Source organism: Macrotis lagotis, chromosome X, assembly GCF_037893015.1.
Source record: "Macrotis lagotis isolate mMagLag1 chromosome X, bilby.v1.9.chrom.fasta, whole genome shotgun sequence".
Taxonomy (NCBI): domain Eukaryota; kingdom Metazoa; phylum Chordata; class Mammalia; order Peramelemorphia; family Peramelidae; genus Macrotis; species Macrotis lagotis.
Window position 1 is genome coordinate 177936842 of NC_133666.1, and position 22338 is coordinate 177959179.

Sequence of the window (22338 nt, forward strand, 5' to 3'; positions counted from 1 at the left end):
GTTTAGATCCACCATCATGACTCTTTCCAGAAAGTCTTATCAAATCTATTTTCAAAAAAAGTCATTCCTTTATTGACAGATTTTCCAGGGACATGAACATGTAGTTTTTTAAGAAGAAAACAGACCTTTATTTAGTCATATAAAATGCTATAAATCACTACTGATTAGAGAAATGCAAGTTAAATGAACTCCAAAACACTTCACATCTTTCAAAAAGGACAAACGATGAACTGGTTGAAAGAAAATGGATATACAAATGAATTTGGTGGAGTTGTGATCTAATCCCTTTCTTCTAACGATCAATTTTTTATTATGCCTAAAGCACTATAAGAGATTGCATTATCTTTGATATTTCTAGTGAGACTATTCTAAAGAAAGGTAAAGACATTACTCTGCAGAAAATAAAAAGGATCCATTTATAAAAAAAATATTTAAAGGGTCTCTTTTTATATTGACAAAGTTTTAGATATGGTGGAGATGATTATCAGTTGCCCATGGTTCAACATGTGGCATGTAATTTTGATGGAGTGCCATAGTGATGGTCAGAGGTTCTGCTTTATTCTGTAATAATTTAACACTGAATGCTAAGGATGTATAATTCATATTTTGCTTCAGAGGTATATATTTAATCTTTTACAATTGAGTTGAATCCCAGAGTTGAAAATGTCTTCAGATTCCACCTAGTTCAAATAATACCTGGAATAAGCCATCTGTTTATAATATAACTAAAGATTCGTCATATACTGTCATTGAATATATGACCTCCTGAAATGACCATTATGGTTTCTCTGATCCTTCACCATACTTACTATACTGCCATTGATATTTTTCACTTTATCTTAAGTCCCCTGTGACCTCCAGAATGAAATACAGTATTCCTGACGTAACCCAAATGAGACATTATTCCCAAGATAGGAAGGAAATAGAAAAGTAGCTAAATTTCTTTTTAAACTGAGAAGGCACTCTGTCTCCATTGTTTTTAAGAGTGGCCACTTATGTTTTATTACAATATCCTAAGGTAACAGATCCTTCAGTTCTGAACTTTCTTGTAGAGCTCAGAGGATAGAATACAGGTAAATAAGCCACCTGTAAAAATCCTGATTCATTGAGTATAGAAAGATGCTTCATCTGAGGTATATGAAATTTATATTTGAAAAAATAAAGATATTTGTTTTAATAAATTCTTATGCATTTAAAATTTATCTGAAAACTGTTTCACAGGCTTTAGCAGACATTCAAAGGATTATGTAACATATAACTTGTCAAAGAATGCTTACCCAAGTCAATGAAGTAGAGTTCCCTGGACTGAATCCATTATAAAGGCATGGAATATTTAAGGGGAAATTTTCAGTGAAAAAGAAGAAAGCAACAAAATATGTTAAAAGCCAGCAGAACCAGAGCAAGTTTTTCTTTTGTACTCTCACTCTATTTATAAGCTTTTCAGATATTATGAACAAAATTTGATTAATATTTAAGTATTGCTTTAGATGTATCAAAGGAAATAAATGAGCATTGAGTTTGCGGTAGAGCATCAAAATAACTAAAATGTGTTCCAGGCCATAATTTTCCAACTAAATAAAAATAATATTTACTTTCTGCTAAAGGAACTTTTAAAAAGTGCAAGTCAGCAAACCTAGGTTTGGAAACTTTAGTTCATTTATATAAAAAATATCTTAAGTATCTCTTTCCCTTAATCCTAATTCCCCCATGCCAAAAATTGCTAATTTGTAAATATTTTTAATAAAATATGTATGTAAAATGCTAACCTGACTGTTCCCTACTGAAGGAAGGGAGGAGGGAAGGAAGGGTGGAGGGAAATTTTTTTAACTTGGAAATATGCATGTACAATTAATGAAAATTTTAAAAATGAATAAAAAAGAAAACTTTAGTTCAAATGCTTTCATTCTGAATGTTTCAACCTTATGATATCTAGCTTCCTTCAGAAAATATTGCTTCAAAATCTATGTCTGAGTACCTACTGTGTATTGGAAACATAGTCCAACGAACTGTACAACCATTAGTTTCTAGCACACAACCTGAAAAAATGACTTTCTCTGATCCTAATTCAACTTGAATAAAGCAGAGAAATGGTCATTTCCTCATATTTCAAATAAATTCTCTCATGTCTTGTTTTCTTGTCTAAAGCAATACACACATGACCTGATAACTCCATTGTCATACCACTCATCAAACTTAACTGCTTTGAAATGTATTTTGAGGGTTATATAGAAGCAACACTCCTTAAATTCAGTCTGACACTCATTTGTTATTCTGTCAGTTCTGATATGTCATATGTCCATAGTGTTACTTTCCTGGGTTTCTTCCATCTTCCTTTATCTACCCTTATAAAACTTTGTAACTGTCTCTGAAATATGAACTGTTAAAACAATTTCTTAAAACTATTTTAAAACACATAAATACAAAAAAAGCAAAAAAAGGAAGAGCATCAACTCGTTTTTCCATCAAATTGGAAGTATACTGTTTTGATTCTAAGCTACTTTAAACATAATAAAAAAGAGATAGATTCATATATCTTATTAAACAAAAGTAAGCTATAAAAGATCTACTAAAGAGGTATCATCAGAGAGGATTAGAGAGTGACATTTGAATATTATTTACCAAAGATTAGTTTTTGTACAGCAGATGGTATTACAATGATATTTGCCAGATTTGCTACATATTCACTTTGTAGAAGGTCCAGGTATATACTTGTTAATGTCTATAAAACAAATAATGAACTTCAGTAGAAGAAAGGACAGTCTCAGGAGGTACTGAATTTCCTATTACTAGAAATTCTAATTACTTAAACAGGATTCTTTATTAAAAAATCAGTTTATAATTGTTGATATTACAGGAATCTTCTAACACAAATTTTTAATTCTACTATTTTAATTAGGGAACTGAATACCCAAATATATATTAGCTAAATTACTAATATGGTATCCCTATTCTGCTGCCCATTTAAGTACTGAGTATGTCCACATCCTTTTGTTTAAATAGGAATCATGGTAAATCCAAAGAGTTCAGCAATTGGGATAAAAATTCTCTATTAGATAAAAACTGTTGGAAATATTGGAAGTTAATATGGCAGAAACTTATATTAGACCAACACCTCACACCCTATACTAAGATAAGATAAAAGTAGATACAGGATTTAGACATAAAAAAGTAATATAAGCAAACTAGGAGATCAAGAAATAGTTTACCTATCAGATCAATGGAAAGGGAAGCAATTTATGACCAAGGAAGAGATGGAGAACATCATTAAAAAACAAACTAGGAAATGTTGATTACACTAAATTAGAAAACTGTTGCACAGACAAAACAACTGTAACCAAGATCAAAAGAAATGTAGTAAATTGTGAACCAATTCTGCAACCAGTATTTCTGACAAAGGACTCATTTCTAAAATATAGAGGGGACTGAGTCAAATTTAAAAAAAAAGCCATTCCCCAATTGACAAATAATCAAAGGATATGCAAAGGCGATTTACAAATGAGGAAATCAAAGCAATCCACAATCACATGAAAAAATTTCTGTAAATCACTACTTATGAGAGAAATGCAAATTAAAGCATCTCTGAGGTACCACCTCACACCTCTCACACTGGTCAATATGACTAGAAAGGACAATGATCAATATTGGAAGGCATTTGGCAAACTGGGCACACTAATACATTTTTGTTGGAGCTGTGAACTCATTCGACCTTTCTGGAGAGAGATTAGGAATTATGCCCAAAGGGCAAGAAAAATGTGTATACTCTTTGATCCAGCAATACCACCACTGTGTCTATACCCTGAAGAGATTATGAAAAAGTGCAAAAACATTACTTGTATTCATAGCAGCCTTGTTTGTGGTAGCAAAGAATGGGAAATTAGGTAAATGTCCTTCAATTGGGGAATGACTTAACAAAATGTGCTATGTATATATCATGGAACACTATTGTTCTATTAGAAACCAGCAGAGATGGGAATACAAGGAAGCCTGGAAGGATTTGCATTAACTGTTGCTGAGTGAGTTGAGAAGAACCGGAACATTGTACACACAAACAGCAACATGTGGGTGATGATCAACCTTAATAGACTTGCTCATTCCATCAATGCAACAATCAAATGCAATTTTGGGTTATCTGTAATGGGGAATACCATCTGTATCCAGAGAAAGAATTGTAGGATTTGAACAAAGACCAAAGACTATTACCTTTAATTTAAAAGAAAAAGCTCATTATATTATTATGTAATTTTGCTATCTTTTATATTTTATTTTTCTTCTTTAAGGATATGATTTCTCTCCCATCACATTCAACTTAGATCAATGTATACTATGGAAATAATGTAAAGACTAACAGACTGCCTTCTGTGGGGGGAAGAGAAACAAGAATAGGGGACAAATTACAAAATTCAAAATAAAATCTTTCTAAAAAATGGGGATCATGATAGAACATGAATAAGATATTTTGGCATCTTGTCCACTCCTCTCTAAGGGTAAATTTAATACTTTCCTGGATATAAAAGACCAGGACCCTTATTTTCTCAGAGATGTAATACTGAACTATAATTATATTTATTTTTTATAAATAAATATTGATAGTATTGGGTTTCTTTTTACATTCAGTATTCTTTCTCAGTTTATCTTGATTTGGAAGGAGAGTTTCAAGTTGTGTCTGAGGGTTTAACTCCTTAAGTATAAATTCCAATTTCCCAAAGATCATCACAAATATGAACAGAAAATAGTTATTGATCTAAGCCTACAACAAACAAAATCAGAAAATTGTATAGATTAAATTATGTAACAACCCTGAAATTATGAGGATCTTAGTTCAAATACATTCCTAGTTTCTTACTATCTGTGAGATCCTGGAAAAGTGACTCAACCCAGTTGACTTTAAGGGGGAAAAAAGAATATATATCAAAAAGCACAAAGAGGGAATTGCCTTCATTGATAGGAGCTTAATAAAAATGAAAATTTCTCTAATTTTAGTTGAGGAATTTCCCACAATATCTCTAATGCAGAAAAATGGCAATCAGAGACATTTGTAAGGATATCATCTTTCCAATTTTGACTTTTTCTCAAAATCTTATTCTTCTTACAGAAGTCTCTTCTGAAGAGTATAAAAACTGTAATTATTTCCTCTCTTGAAGACAGAAGCCAGAAAAAGGATCTTTCCTCTACTAAGATTTCTAAAACTTGATGAATATGAAATATTGGTAAAACTATCTGGGCTCATTTAGTATATCTTGTGGCTAGGTATATATATATTAAAGGAAATATTACCATGCTCACCTGACATCTTCTGATTTCCATTGCATTGTTATCTAAATAAATAGCCCACTGTGTGATACAAAGGTGCTACTAGAATATGTGTCCTAGTCTTTCTCAAAGCCATTTTTTGGGGGACCTTTACCATAGAAATTTAGCATCGGTGAAAACCTCAATCCCTATAGTGGTATTTGTATCATACACTTTTCCCATCTTTTCCCTACATGGTCTACCAGAACTCTGTGCATGTGTGTATCCGCTATATAAAGCCAGTCTTTAAATGGAAACTTCCATACTTGCCAGCCTAGCTGCCAACCAACGGTTTTTCCTCCCCCATGTCCCTTTCCCCCTTTTTCTCCTTTATTGTCTGATTTCCTGGCCGCATATTGCTCAATGGATAATTCACTCCTAACTGACTTTACTCCCTATCCTCTCTCTCCTTTGACTTCTGCTTTCAACTGCAATTCTTAAAGCATTTTGTCACTGAAATCTTATAGGTGAGAGTAGGTCTTTCACTTTCATGTTCATATGATCCCCAAAACTTTTACCTGGCTATATTTCTCTGGTCATCTGCTCTACCCTTCATGCTGGCAAAAAGCTGGTAGTAATCATTATCTCACCCTATAATGAGAGTGCCATTCAAATGTCCAGTTTGAGCCCCAGATTATACTGTAAAATGATAATGTGCTGAGAAAATATATAAAAGAAGTAAAATACTCTCCCAGGACAGGCATAGAGACTTCACCTCCATAAAATGTAGATTTACATTGTTACCTTGTTTTGAAAAACAGTTTTTATGAAGAATGATAACCAAACATTATCACCAAATGATTGTGTATATGCATATGTGTCCATGTTTTTATGCATAGTGTGCTGTTCATTTTTAGACCCTGAATCTTATCTATGATTTCATGAAATCCACATTCAAGTTAATTTAATAAAGACAAAGAAAACTCATTTGAATTTGACAGGGAAATTGTATCTCAGATCAGGTTTAGAAAGTTGTTCACATCTCTACAGTTTACATAAGAAGTTAAACAAATGGTCATGAAAGGACTTGATTTTTTCACATTGATCTATAGTTATTAACTCAAAAGGAAAATTGGATCTCTCGAAAATTTAAATGTTTGTCTTTAGGGTGGCGATTATGTTTTCAATTTTAATACTGGATAAAATTTAATTACCTTCTTTGATGAATAGTCTCACTGTACAATATATTAACTTTTGGATTCCATAAAGATGATCCTTATTAGATAGCTATACAGAGGACAGACTTCATAAAATAACATGGAGAAAGTTTATAGTTTACAATAAGACCTTGGTGATGAAGTGGGAACCAATTTGGGAAAAGCAGAAGCAGCAGGTGCAACAGCATCAACTTGCCCTGAGAGAATAAGTAAGGGAGGGTATAAGAAAATGAGAAGTTACCTGGAGTTTGCTAATTTCACAAAACAACATGAGTAATTCAGCTGAGTGGAGGGTGAGTTTCTGAAGGGTATTCATAGAGAAACATAGAGACATAAAGGAAAATAAAAGTATATATAAGGATTCATAGGTAAGTGGAGAGTGACTCAGAGAGCAAAGAATTAATGAGGGATATGTAGATGAGGGACAACAGTTGAAAGGCTTAATCCTTTCAGACTAGATCTGGAGTCCACTGTTGTTGATAGAAGTTTATCTTGAGACTGCCAGGTAGAAAAATTTCCAGGGAGGTCTTGTCATCCAGGGACAAGATACGTTAATAAAAATTCATTGACCTCATCTCAATAACTTGAATAATGGGATAGGGGAACAGGGCATTGCCTTGAGTTATTTCATATGTAAGATATATGGTCAGGGCAAATGGAACAGATTAATTATAAATTATATTTCTCTGTCTAAAATTTCCTCCATTACACTGGGATGCATTATTTCATTACTTGCAAAACTTCAGGTATAATTTCAGGCTATTTTTTTTATTTTACTATTTTAAACCAGATCTCAGAATCAAGTCTCTATCTCAAATTAAAAAGATTAAATTAAACAGTATCACATTAATAATATTCATTTAATTAATCTTTAAATTCTATAGACATAAGAAACTTGTGAATATTACTCAATTTAATATTTTTAACTATTAGAATAATCTTTATTTTTTTTTGCTTTGTTTTGCAAGGCAATGGGGTTAAGTGACTTGCCCAAGGTCACACAGCTAGGTAGTTATCAAGTGTCTGAGATTGGATTTGAACTCAGGGTCCTCCTAATTAGAGGGCTGGTGCTATATGCACTGTGCCACCTAGCTGCCCCAATCTTTAATTTTTATTAGATTTTTTAATACCTATGAAGTCTGACATGAAGCAATAGCATGAAAATTAAGATAACATTACAATTATCAAAACAGATGAGTCAATTACAATTTGCAAGGCTCTGTTTCTGATTTTAAGATTTTAAATGATATATTTGTTTGAAAAGAGAAGTGAAAATTGAGAAAATTTCTAATTGGTATGCAAAATAATATATATTATATTGATAATTTCTTTTTCTTCTAAATATTGATATGTATTTTCAAAAGTCATCGCTGAAACTTTTATTGTACTATTAAATCATTTCCTGTTGCCATAAACACTGTTTGAAATATTCTTTATTTTATAAAGTCAGTAAAGAAAAGAAAGAAAAGAACCAATACATCTATGCTATATTTTATTTTTTTATCAAAGCAAAGCATTTTTTTAAAAAATCACTAATTCTAGTTTCACTTTTACTTTTTGCTTTTTAAAAAAAAAACTTGTATTCGTGTCCATTTATAAATTCAAATACTGGAGTATTATTATCATTTAGGCGTTCCCTGTTCTATTCAAGAAGATATAGCTAGCATCATAGATAAAATGATTATAATATACTATTAATGATAGAAAGGAAAATATAACCAAGACTGTAGACCTTTGCGAATTCAAGATTAATAGCTAATTCAATGAATCAGTCATTTACCAAGCATTTATTAAGTCATAGTTAGCATAGGCAATGCTCTAAGCAAAGGGGCCATAAAGAAAGACAAATGCACAGTCTCACTCTTCTTTATCTTAGCAGTTTTTATTTAGGAGAAATATTTAAAAGTTGAAAAAAGACAGAAACAAAATCTATTATATGGCAAAATATTCAGAGCAACATTCTTTATTAAAATTATTTTATTTTCCATCCATTTAAAAATACATATTTGTAAGTTACAAAATTTCCTTCCACCCTCCCTTCCTATTCTCCTCCCCTCAGTGGTGAACAGTCACTTTAGCATACTTCATATATATATTTTGATAAACATGATTAAGGTTGATCATTTTCTGCATGAAGAACTGGGATTAAAGGAAAGAGATACATCAGAGATAATTTTAATAAAGTTTTCATCAGCTTCTGAAGGGTTGTTTTTGTCTGTTTGTTTTCTTTTGTTTTTTCTTCCTGTAGATGGGGATCAGAATTTCCATAGTCTATTATGGCTGTCCTAGCTCTCTGAAGCACTAAGAAAAGCTGCTTCCATCAAAGTTGATCATGTCCCAATGTTGTTGTTAATGTGTTCATTGTTCTCTTGGTTCTGTTCCCTTTGCTCAGCATCAGATCCTGTACCTCATTTCGTGTTTCTCTAGAGTCTGACCCTTTATGGTTTCTTATAGGACAGTAATATTCCATAGTATTCATGTACCATAACTTGTGTAACCATTCCCCAATTGAATGGCATTCCCTCAATTTCTAGTGTTTGCCACTACAAAAAGAGCTGCTATGAATATTTTGGAGCATATGGGATTTTTCCCATTTTTTATGATTTTTTCTGGATATACACCTAGAATTAGAACTGCTGGGTCAAATGGAGGGAGGCTAGGTGGTGCAGTGGATAGAGCACCAGCCCTGAAGTCAGGAGTACCTGATTTCAAATCCAACCTTAGATACTTAATAATTACCTAGCTGTGTGGCCTTGGGCAAACCACTTAACCATTGTCTTGCAAAAAACCTGAAAAAAAAAAAGGAATGAGCATTTTTATTGCTCTTTGGGCATTGATCTCCAAAATGGTTGGATCCAATCACAACTCTACCAGCAATGTATTAATGTCTCAGTTCGCCCACAACCTCTCCAGAATTGATCATTATCCATTTTTCTCCTCTTAGGCAATCTGATAGTTGTGAGGTCATACCTCAGACTTGCATTAATTTGCATTTCTCTAATCAATAGTGACTTAGAACATTTTTTTCACATGATTACATATGGTTTTAATTTCTTCATTTGAAAATTGTTTATTAATATCCTTTGACCAATGGAGAATGACCTGAAGCCTTATAAATTTGATGAAATTATTTATATATTTTAGAAATGAGACTTTTATCAAAACTCCTATTTGTGAAGATATTTTCCCAGCTTTCTGCTTTTCTTCTAGTTTTGGCAGCATTGATTTTATTAGTGTAAAACTTTTCTAATTTAATATAATTAAAATCACTCACTTTTCAATTTATAATGTGATCTAATTCTTGTTTGATCATAAATTTATTCCCTTTCCATAGATCTCATAGATAATTTTTTGTTCTATTAATATATCTATGGTGTTGTCCTTTAAATCTAAATCCTGTACCCCTTTTGACCTTATCTTTTATAGAGCAGAACAAGATTTCTTTAGCAAGGAACTGGAAATAAGACTGATGATTGGACTATAACTGAAGGAAGAAAACATCTAGATTATAGTTATATGGTGCAATAGGTTTCACTAAGAAGAAGTAGTTAAGTGGTTCAGTGGCTAGAGTGTTGAACCTGGAAATAGGAAAACCTGAGTATTGCAGTCCAGAGAAGTTACTTAGCTGTGCTTGACTCAGCATTCTCATCTACAAAGTGAATTGGAGAAGAAAATGCCAGCACTCCATCATCTATGTCGAGAAAACCCCAAATGGGGTGACAAAGACTCAAACATGAGGAAATAACTGAAAACATTAAGAAAATAGAAATGTGAATGATTAAATAAACATGAAAAAATTTATAGAATAAAAGATGTAATACAGTATAATGATTATAATAATGCAAATGAAGAGTGATAAAAGAAGAGTAACACTGAATAACTGGAAAATATCTTTTTCAAAGAACAGTTAATAAAACAGTAGAAAAGTGGAGGATAACGACAGAATTGTGTATATGTTGTCAAACAGGATATTTTGCAGTTAAGGTTTTTTTGTTTGTTTGTTTTAAAGAAGGTAGTAAACAATCTGGAGAGGAGGTTCCAAATATTAGTATATCCAAAAATATAGCAAAAATAATTGCTAAAAATTAATTAATGTTTAATTTATTAAATTAGTAATTTATAAAAAGTTAAACAATAAGCTAATACCATTGGCAAGACCAAAAACATATTGAAGATAAGGATAGAGAAGATTGATGAAGTATTTTTTGTTAATTTTAATTTTAATTTTTCTTTATTAATTATGTTACAAAAGAAAAATAAAGTTTAAAAAATAGGTTTTCACTTGCTCTCAGACTTACTCAAGTCTCTTTCTGGAACTGGAAAGCATTTTCCACTATGTATGCTTGATCATCTTTGATATATTGTTATTACAATATTAAATTGTTTCTTATTTTCACTGGCTTCATTTTCCATGGATTCATATAATTCTTCCAAGTTTCATTTGAAACAATCCTACTCATCTTTTTTTTTAAAATTTTATAGGCAATGACATTCCATTAAAAACATAAATGATAACCTGATACATCATTCCTCAATAAATGGGCTTTCCCTCACATTTCAATCCCTTTTAACATAAAAGCAGCTTCAATGAATATTTTTAAGTAGATCCATTTTCCCTTTTTTATATCTCTTTAGGATGCAGACCCACAATTAGTACTGTTGCTTGTTTGGAGGATATCCATAGTTTCATACACTTTAAATTGAAGAAGTGAAATTTCTATCTACAATCAAATTGCTTGCTATCATCAGTTCTTCTACGAAAATTTTATTTAAAGGTAATAAAATGAGAAAGGAAAAGTCTTGAGATCGTGCACAAAACAAATGCCAAAGGACAACTTATATAGCATTGCTCTCAAACTTGAGTACTACAAAATAGCCATATACATAAATATGGGTAAATCAATGTCAAAAGTAAGAAATGCAGGGATTTATTCTTTTACATTACTTTTGCCCCTTTTATTTTTGGATTCAGTGATTATTTACTTTGTTTAAATTCTCAAAGTAGTTTAGTAATAAAAATCACCTTATTAATCCTTCCATGATATTTGTTTAACAGTTACAAATGACAAGGATGCTGGAATGGAACTTAGAAATACACTGAGAATAATCATTGAAAAGCAAATATTGCTGCTACTTATGGAAGTCTAAAGAGGAAAAAGAAAAAGTTTGAAGAGAATAGGAGAATAGAAAATAATTCAAAACAGAAAAGTTAATTTGGAACTTATACAAAAATATATTAAAACTGAAAGACAGGGCAGGAGCAAAGGTCTTTCCTAATAGCTGGGATAACAAAAGGTTATAGAAAGAGAAAATATATATATCCCTCTCCTTTTGAATGTGGCAGTTTAAACCTTTAAAAGGACAAAATTACTTTAGATATGGATAAAAAAAATTAATACGGTGATGTTAACTCCTAATAATTCTTCTTACAATAAAACACTCTGAATTGAGTGAGAAATAAAGATTACATTTGTGTTAAATAGAGCATATAACCATAGTTATATTTGAGTGAATACTGCTCATTTATAAAGGAAAAAAGCAGCTGTTTTCTTTTCTCTCTTTACAATAGCAATAGAATCAATAGTCTTTTTCCTCTTGTAGATATATAGACAACAGAAGAAGGGGGAGGAAGGGAGTATCTTTGATAAAATTTTATCTACATATATTCCAAAACAATTATTTTATCTACTAAAATTTCTGTTATCTTCTTAATTTATTCTCCATTTTTTAAGTTATATCATCTCCTTTTTCATGAAATTCTCTACCACTGGCTTTGTGCATGCATTTTTCCATTCATTTTTCTGCTACTCTAAGACCAAGGTAGTCTTTTGAACATTTATGGGCTGGCATGATTTGAGAAAGAAAAGTAGCTGAAATCTTTAAGACTGGAATATGAAAATCTGTGATCTGGCAAAGGGTCAGAGTTAAAGGTCGGCTAGAACCAGGTTACAAAGGGCCTTTTGTGATTTATGGAAGAATTTATACTTTAGTTATTAAATTTTTGAATAGAGAAGTTACCTGATCAGGACAGTGGATATGGAGTGATTATTTTGAAGCTGAAGAATCAAGGATGAATTTTTGGAGAAGAAAGATTGGGAGCAGAAAATCAATTAGGAGGCTAATTTCAAATGGAAGTGTAATGGAGGGTAAAAATAGGAGTGTTTATATATGTAGGCATTAATGAATATGTTTTGAAGACAAAATTATTGAACATGGTAGTTTAAGTGATATGTTGTCCATGAGGGACAATGAAAGCTGATTAAAAAGTTGTAATTCTGGGTAATTAGGAACATGACAACACCATCAACAAAATAGAAAAAAAATTAGAAGGAAAAAGCATCCGTAAACAACATGATAGTTTCTTTTAGAGGCATTTTGAACTAAATAGCATAGTAATGAAAATTAATTTTAGGATAAGATCAGTAAATTTTAAAGGAATCTAAGAAATATATATGGCAAGATTTTTATGTTGTATATTCATTCATCAAAATACATTTTATACTTCCAATTGGCAAGATATTGTGCTAAATGCTGTACAATGAACAATAAAAAAAAGACAACTTACATATTACTTTAAATGTATACACACGCAGACACACATATATAAATGTGTACATATATATATATATATATATATATATACACACACACACACACACACACACACACACAGTTTCACATATATCATTTCATCTGAATCCTTAAAATAATACTCTGAGGTAAGAGAGTAATAAATTAACTCATGTTTATAATTCTAATAGAGGTTTTACAACTTATGGTTATTTCCAGGTAATTATGCTACACAATTTAAAGAGACAACAATAATTCACTAGAGAAAATGTAACATATCAAAAGAAGAAAAAAAGTAAAGCACAAAATCTAATGTGATGTGGAATGAAGAAGAGATAAAAATTCTCAATCTAGGGGCAGCTAGTTGGAGCAGTGAATAGAGCACCAGCCCTTGAGTCAGGAGTACCTGTGTTCAAATCCGGCCTCAGACACTTAATAATTACCTAGCTGTGCTTGGGCAAACCACTTAACCCCGTTGCCTAGCAAAAACTAAAACTAAAAATGAATTCTCAATCTAGTTTAATGACTTAAATATTAGATTAAGAAGCTCATATCCTACTTACCAGGCAATATGGGAAACTGAAGATGTTTTGATTAGGAGAAAAATGATCCATATTTTGCCTTAGATAAAGTATTTTGAAAACTAGATATAGATAGGTTTCTTTTGATAATAGTCTGAGCAATGGACACTAGTAGAAATATCAAGAAATAGTAGAGAGTTAGCTAGAATTATAACGTTGTGGGTTAAAATATTTTCTGAAAAATACTACTTGCATTATATTGGATGTATTTTACTGCATCTGTTTCTCAGTCAAATCTCTAAAATTAATATTCAGAGCATAGCAGGGCACTCCTACATTTGAAGGAAGATTTTCAGTAATAATAGTCATGTGTATATAGAAAAGAATAAGTGTTTGTGTGTGTGTGTGTGTGTGGTGTGTGTCGGAGAGAGAGAGAGCGAGAAAGAGAGAGAGAGAGAGAGAGAGAGAGAGAGAGAGAGAGAGAGAGAGAGAGAGAGAGAGAGAGAGAGAGAGAGAAGAGACTTTTGGAGCTAATATGTCCAAGTGAGGCAGTAAATCACCTGAATTCTCCCAAATTACACTTAAACAAGCTTGAAATAAAGCCTTAAAATCAATTTTCAAATGGTGAAGAGGTTTCTAGTCCATGATAAATTGAAGAGTCAACAGAGAAGGTTAATCTCACTGAGGTGGGAAAGGAGCATGATTTTCATTAAGGCAGAATCTGAGTAGACCTGCAGCAAGCAGTCTGTCCTCTGGGCCTAAGTCAGATGCAAAACCCCAATACCACTGAAAGGCAGGAGTGAGGCCTGAGTTGTGACAAAAGAAGTTTGACTTCATTACTAGGACTTTTGTTTAAATTGCCTAAATAGAATGAAACTTCACATATGTGCCCTTGTAACAGACATTGACATTTAATAGATTATGTTATTGAAAGGAAAATAGACAAAAACAATGTGAGAGTGACAACGTGGGACAAAGATTGCTGGACAGATCATAGACTTCTTAGCTAGAATTTAAATCTTTATATTTAATAAAAAGAGTGCCCCTAGAGTGTGGTGACTCAGAAGATGCAGCATCAACAAATTAGAAAATTCTCCTTGTGTGAACAGTTTGTTGATGATATTTGTTCTTTGTTCTCAAAGAAGACCATGACATCAGGGAGGTGATGCCATAATAAGCATGTGAATTAAATTTGAGTAATGGGTAAGGGGGTGCTTTGCTAAGTCACAAGCCTCACTTTCTCTTCCAGAGCTTCCTGAGTCCACTGGTTAAATATGGATCAAGATGAATAAAAATGTTCCTGGATATGAGACAATCAGGTTTAGGTGACTTTCCCAAGATCACACAGTTAATAGGCATCAAGTAACTGATATCAGATTTGAACTCAAATTCTCCTGATTACAAGATCAGTACTCTAATTTGTTACTGACTTAGATGAAGATTTTAGGAAATAGTTAAACAGAAAAGGAATGGACAACTTTAAGAGAATTGACATACAATACTGCATTTACTAATCTGGACCACAACTTGGAAACATCAGGATTAGTTTGATGAAAATGATGGGGAAACTCAGAAGCTACTAAGTGAAAAGGAATAATTATACAGGAACCACCAGCAAAATATTTTTTTCCTTCTGTAAAGACAACATTTAAAATTAAAGCATAAGTAATTCTTAAAGATATATAGATATCATTAAAAAGGCATATAAATACTCTGATGATAGCAATCCAATGCATTGTTGCAATGCCTTAAAAGCTTTTTTAAGGGGAAAATGAATTTTGTAAATCTGAACTACACAGTGTTGACATAGTCACACTAATAATGAGATGATCTGGGAGAGAATGACTGAATACTTTCGAAGTGTTCTCAACAGATCTTCATCAACTAATGCTGAAGGAATTGACTGCTAACTTCAGGTATAAATCAATTCTTCTCTAGCTGAACTTCCAGCTGAAGAAGGTTTTAATGCCCTGGTCTTTTGGCAAAGTCCCAGGTGCTAATTGTATTCTGGCAGAGATCTATATAGTAGGGGCTGCTTTACTCATATACAAATTAAAAAACTAATGCAAATCTTCGAAGTTATAAGTCAAGTAAAGTTTATCCCCCAATTAAGAGATTAAGAATATGTCTATTGTCCATTAGATAAAGATAACAAAAAAATACATTGTCCTGTGACAACTCTGATGGGAGGAGGGCAAGAGTTATCTCTTATTGCTCTCTTTCTTATTTCATAATTAGATTTCAGTTATTGATAGCATGGTTCTTGTCAAATTCATTGTTAATAAACTACTACTTCTGGAAGATAATTTGCATAAACCAATATCACTTCAGAAAGGTCTGAGGAATGATCAACATAGTGTTTTACTACTCCCCAACTCCAGGTTAAATGCAAGGAGCAGAACAAATGTCTGCACAAAACATTCATTTGTTTTACCAAGACCTTACGTACTGTCAGTCATGAAGGTTTGTTGAAGAACATGGAAAAATTTGGTTGCCTGAATAAGTTCTCTAGTATTACATATGAATTTTAATGATGGCACAGTTGCTTGGATTTTGGATTTGGTTAAAGTACTATTGTACTTTCATAGTCACTATTAGAATGCTCTTATATTTCTTAGCTTGAAATTTTTAGTGATATTTTCAAATTTCTTCAAGGAGAATGAAAATGGCATTAAAGTCAACTATCACACTAACAGCAAATTATTTAACTTAATAAAACTAAAATGTAAAAAGACTAGGCTAATGTGGAAGGAGATTTCTTGCACAACTTTGGCTCACAGATTACTTTGCCCTTAATGCTGCTTCTGAGACAAAGTATGTAAAGAGTCTGTTCAGGTTGTATTAATTTTCATCTAATAATCAACACGAAGCAGAGGGTTCTCACTACCCACGCATGGAATAATAGGTTACAAAAAAAAGAGAAATTTTGAATGCTAGGGATAAGTTCACTTATCTTGGCAGTAGACTTTCCAAAGTTGTACACAAAGAAAATGAGGTTGACATACACATTACCAGAAACTAGCCCAGCATTTAGAGGCTATGAAAGAATGTGTAGGAGAAAAAAGTTATTGGGTTGCATACTAAATTGAAGGTCTACAGAGCCATTGTGCTGACTTCATTTTGTATTCCTGTGAACCCAGGACAGTCTGCAAGTGCCTTGACAGAAGATTTAACTGCTTCTGAAAATCACTTTAAAAATATAAGGTAGCTGAATCTGAGGACCCTTCTTGAACTGAACTGCCAATACTCAAACATACTATAGAAAACACAATTCTGATGTGATGGTCATGTTCAAATGTCAAATGCATGTTTGTCTAAAAGACTATATAATGATTATTAGAAGAAGTGATTCAAGTATGCTTTCACAGTCTCACTTAAGAACTTAGGTATTAATTGTGAGGCAGAGAGGCAGTGACACAGGATCATCCAGCATGATATGCCCATATCAAAGAAAACAATGTGGATCTTTAAATAACAAAGAAAGGTGGTAGCTCAAAAGAAATAAGTGATACACAAATATAGATACATCTCCATCCTAAATAGTCAAATAGATTATTTATATTGGAACTGCAATAAAGCTTTCCAACCTGATATTGGTATCATCAGCATTACCTATTTGTTTTTTCATGCTGCTAAGATTTCAGGAACAGTGTGGTTGGGCAGGACTGTGGGGTATAGCTTGTAGTGTAGGCTCCTAGCAAATCTCAAGGACCCCAGTCCCATACATCATTGAGGAAACTGTACACCTTAAGAAATGAAGAGATCTTGTCCAGAATGAAGAATGCTGGATACTATTAAACCTTTTAGGGTGGAGGTAGATGAATATTTGAATCTTGATAACTTGATACGATTTCAAATTCTAATTTATTTAAGCAAAAGAAATTTCTGAATGAATTCATAAGTTCCTGATGAAGGTAAGTAGTTGAAGATCTATAGGAAATCAGTGACCAGAATTAAACTTTATAAATTTCCTAGAATAGTGAGTGTAGCACTTTTAAACAGCATCTTCTTTTAGAATGCTAAATAGTTCAACTGGAATTCTAATTCCTGAACTAGACTTTTTATTTTCAATTTTTCCTTAAAGCCCACTTAACTTTATTCTCCAGGATATCTGACTTTAGATTAGTAATCTCCTTTTTCCTTTACCATTATCTTTCCTTTTTTCCTCAGAAATTTGTAAAATCTCATCAGATAACCATTTTACTTTCTTATTCTTCCTTTTCCTTTGGAGTACTTTTTTTGGTTTTATCTCCTTTTGCAACCATTGTTGTAACCTCCTCTCCATCTATCTAAAATATCTAATCTCTTAATTCTATTGGTCATCTATTCTTCATATTCATAAGGATTGTTCTTTAGGTAATATTTCCATGGTTTAGTGATTTTTCCTAATTTAATCAATTTAAGTATATTTTTGCAGTAAGAAACTTATGATCCAAGCCACAGTCAGCTTCAAATGTCTTGTTTTAACTGCATCTTTGAAGCTTTTCCAATTTTGGTTGTAAAGTATATAAACAGTCTGATTTGTCTCTTGGTCATCTGGTGGTGTTCATGTGTAGAGATACCTTGGAGTTGTTGTAAAAGAATATTTGCTATGACCATTGAGTTATCTTGACAAAACTCTGTTACTCTCTACCTTTCTACATTTTGCATTGCAAGACCAAGCAGCCTTTGTCCACTTTATCTAATCTCTTATGATGAATGAAACCTTTAAGTCTTCATATAACAGAATCAACTTTGGCTAGTACTACTTGTCTTATCATTTTATAGATTTAAGAGGACTAATTAACTTCTAAGCAATTCTTGTGTGCAGGAGCATATGCCATTATAATATATTTCTGTAAAACTATACTCTAGTTTAAGCTCAAAAACTTTTGCCAGGATAATGACACAGTGGTATGTTTTCTGCCTTCTCTGTTCCATCCACAGTGCTGCCAGAGAATTGCTCTGCTGTCAAATCATTCCTCATCTTTAAACTTCATTTTATGCAGGCTAAGCATCTTTTTGAAATAATACAAGTGGAGGTGAAACCAAGAGAGCAGAGTAAAGGCAGGGACTCACCTGTGCTCTCCTTAAACTTTTCCAAATACCTTCAAATAATAAGACTAAACAAATTTTAGTTTGACAGAGATCACAAAAATATGGAGTGAAATAATTTTTCAGCTCAAGGCAACTTGAAAGGTCAGCATGAAAGATCTAATGAGAGAGGAGGTGAGAGTGGAGCACAATCCAATAAAGGTCATGCCAACACATAGTTGGCTTCACAAAGTCAGGATCAAGTTTTAGGAAAACTGAATAAGTGGCAGCTCTTCTGATTTGCAGAGCTCTCAGTCTATAGAAAGAAAGGGGATAGAACCAATGGTCAAAAGGAAGTTACAAAGTTAGCACTGAAGCCAGTCCCTGTTGCTTTCTTTTTTCCATTCAAATCCTAATCTTGGGTAATGATGTCAGAACAAGGAAGAGTACCAGTTTAACAGTGTTTGGGATTACAGGGGTCATGGACACCTCTCATAGTTTCAGGGAAGAAAAGAGCTCTTTTGGTCACTCATAGGTACTAGCATAGACCAGAAAAATAGTACACACCTCTCCTTAGATCACATTACCTTGGAAGAATTGAAAACTTATTTTACAAAACAGCTGCACCATACCTCTGAACGTTGGGATAGTGGTCCTTCTACACTGGAAGTAGAACCTTACTTTAATACGGATTAAAAGTCAAGTAAGTAGCTAGGAAATGAGTAGACAACAGAAAAAAATTCTAACCGTAGAAACTTATGAGGGTGATAAAAACACATGTTCAGAAAAAGATAGCAAACTCAAAGTTCCTACATCCAAGAAACAAAAATAAATTGGTCTCAGGCCATAAAAGAGCTCAAAAGGGATTTTGAAAATCAATTAAGAGAGGTAGAGGAAAAGTGGGATGAGAAATGAAAATGAGGCAAGAAAATCAAGAAAAGTGAATGAACAACTAGGTAAAGGATACAAAAAATACTAAATAAAATGACACTTTAATAAACAAACTAGTTTGACTGGTAAAAGAGATATAAAAAGTCAATGAGGAAATGAATGCCTTAAAAAGCAGAATCAGTCAATTAGAAAAATAATCACAGAAATTCTGTCAAGAAGAAGGCTCCTGGGAAGCTAGGTGGCACAGTGGATAAAAGCACCGGCCTTGGAGTCAGGAGTACCTGGGTTCAAATCTAGTCTCAGACACTTAACAATTATCTAGCTATGTAGACTTGGGCAAGCCACTTAACCCCATTAGCAAAATCCTAAAAAAAAAAAGAATACTCCTTAAAAAGTAGAATTGGTCAAATGGTAGAAAATGACTTTATAAGAAACCAAGAAGCAATAAAAGCAAATTAATGAAAAACTAAACTAGAAAATGTGAAATTTTAGAAAATTTCATTAGAAAAATAATGGCCTTTCAGAGTGCCAAGATGGTGGCATGAAGTTGAGAAGTTCCTGAAACATTCCCCTGAGCAACTTTAAGTGAAGTCTCTATACTAATCCTAAATCTCTAGAACACACAAAAAGAGTGTTATAGGTTCTTAACTCAAGACAACATGAAGAATTTCAGTAAGGATCTGTTTTATGGGGTAAAAGGTGAGGATATTCCAATGTGGATAGGAGAATTAGAAAGTCAGAGGAAGACTCTGTCTAGAGTGTAGCTCAGGTCTAGGCTTAGCAAGCCAACTATGTAACTGGCCAGCAGTGAAAATCTCAACACCAATTTGTAAGACAAGTTTAAGCCATGAAAAAACTGGTTCAACAGGTGGGACAAGATTGGATTTCTGAAACACAGGGAACAAACTACTAATTAATAAAGCATAGGCAACACCATAGGTAAGATGTTAGCTAAGGACCAGACACAAGACCCCATCACAAAAATGTTGGGATCATTCTCCTTTTGCTACAGAAGTCAAGCTCAACTACCAAAATGAACAGAAAAACAACCAAAAAAAAAACCCCAATAACCATAGACAGTTTACTATATTTCGAGGATCAAGAAAAATATCATCCCAGAAGAGGAAAGTAGTGATAAAATGTCTGCATGTGAAACCTCAAAGGGGTTTTTGAGTTGGTTTCAAATTGAAACAGTCCTCTTGGAAGAGCTCAAAAAGAATTTCAAAAACTAAAAAAAAAAGTAAAAAGAAAAATGGAAAAAGAAATGAGAGTCATGCAGGGGAAATGAAAAAATGGACTGGAGGAAACATTTAAAAGACAAATTAGCAAAATAGAAAAAGAAATCAACTTTATTAAAAGTATTAACTGTCAATTGGAAAAGGAATGACACTCATCAAAATTTAAAATTGACCAACTGGAAAAGAAAACTCAAAAACTAACTGAAGAGGCTGGTTAGGTGGTGCAGTGGATAGAGCACCAGCCCTGGAGTCAGGAGTACCTGAGTTCAAATCTGGTCTCAGACACTTAATCATTACCTAGTACTGTGGCCTTGGGCAAACCACTTAACCCCATTTGTCTTGCAGGAAAAAAAAAAACTTAAATAAAACTAACTGAAGAAAACAAAATCCTGAAAATTAGAATTGGTCAAATGGAAGCTATTGATTTTCTGAGACATCAAGATTATATTAAATAAATTGAAGAAAATGTAAAATACCTCTTAGGAGAAACTGACCCTGAAAATAGATCCAGGAAAGAAAATTTATAAATAATAATTGAAAGCCCAGATCAGAAAAATAATTAGGACAACATCTTTCAGGAAATTATCATGGAAAAATGTCTTAATATACTACAAGAAGGAGATAAAATAATTCTATAAAAAATTCATCAATCACTCTCAGAGATCACAAATTAAAAACTCCGAGGAATATTTTTGTCATTTTTCAGAATTCTCAGCTAAAAGGAGAAAATGTGAGCAGTCAAAAGATGAATCAGTTTGAGTACTAAGGAAACATAGTTAGGATTATGTAGGACTAATCAACTTCAACATTAAAGCATCAGAAGGTCTGGAATATGATATTCTACAGGGCAAAGAGCTGGGATTACAACCAAGAATCAACTACCCTGCAAAATCCATCATATCTTTCAGGGGCAGAAATGGATTTTCATTGAAATAGAGAATTTTCAATTTTACCTGATAAAAAGACCTGAATAAAAGAAAACGTTTTATCTTCCAATGCAAGACTCGGGAGATGTGTAAAAAGATAAATAGAAAGGAAAAGAAATGTAACTCAAAAGACTAATGGAAAACTGTTATTCACTATATCTGGGATGACACTGGTATAACTCTTGAGAATTTTATTTCTCTTAGGCCAGCTGAAAGTCATATAATCAGTCAGAGGCTTGGTTATTTCTATTGGAACAACTGGAAGGAGAGGACTTTGACAAATGTTGTTGGTGTAAACAAATTATGGTGTGAAGTTGCTTATGACTTGAGAATTGTACTTCCATCAGGATAGTTGAAAGGAGTATACTTTGATAAAGGGTATGGATGTAAAGACAGTTATAAAACATTTAACACTTGAAAAAGAATTAAATTGGGATACAAAGGTGGAAGCCCTAGAGAATAATTAGCACTATATGAGGAGGTACAAAGGACCAATTATATTAGAGAGAATATAGTGAGAATATTTAATCAGTTAATCTTAATCTCAACAGATTCACCTCAAAGAGGAAATGATATGTGTTTTCAATTGGGTTTAGAAATTTATCCTACCCTATGAGGAAGTAAAATGGAACAAGTGAAAGGAATGTGTGAGGCATGAAGCAGTCAAAAATAAAAGAATGTTGAGGAGTAATAAGAGAAAAAGATTAGGAAAAGTACAAATAAGGGAAATTAT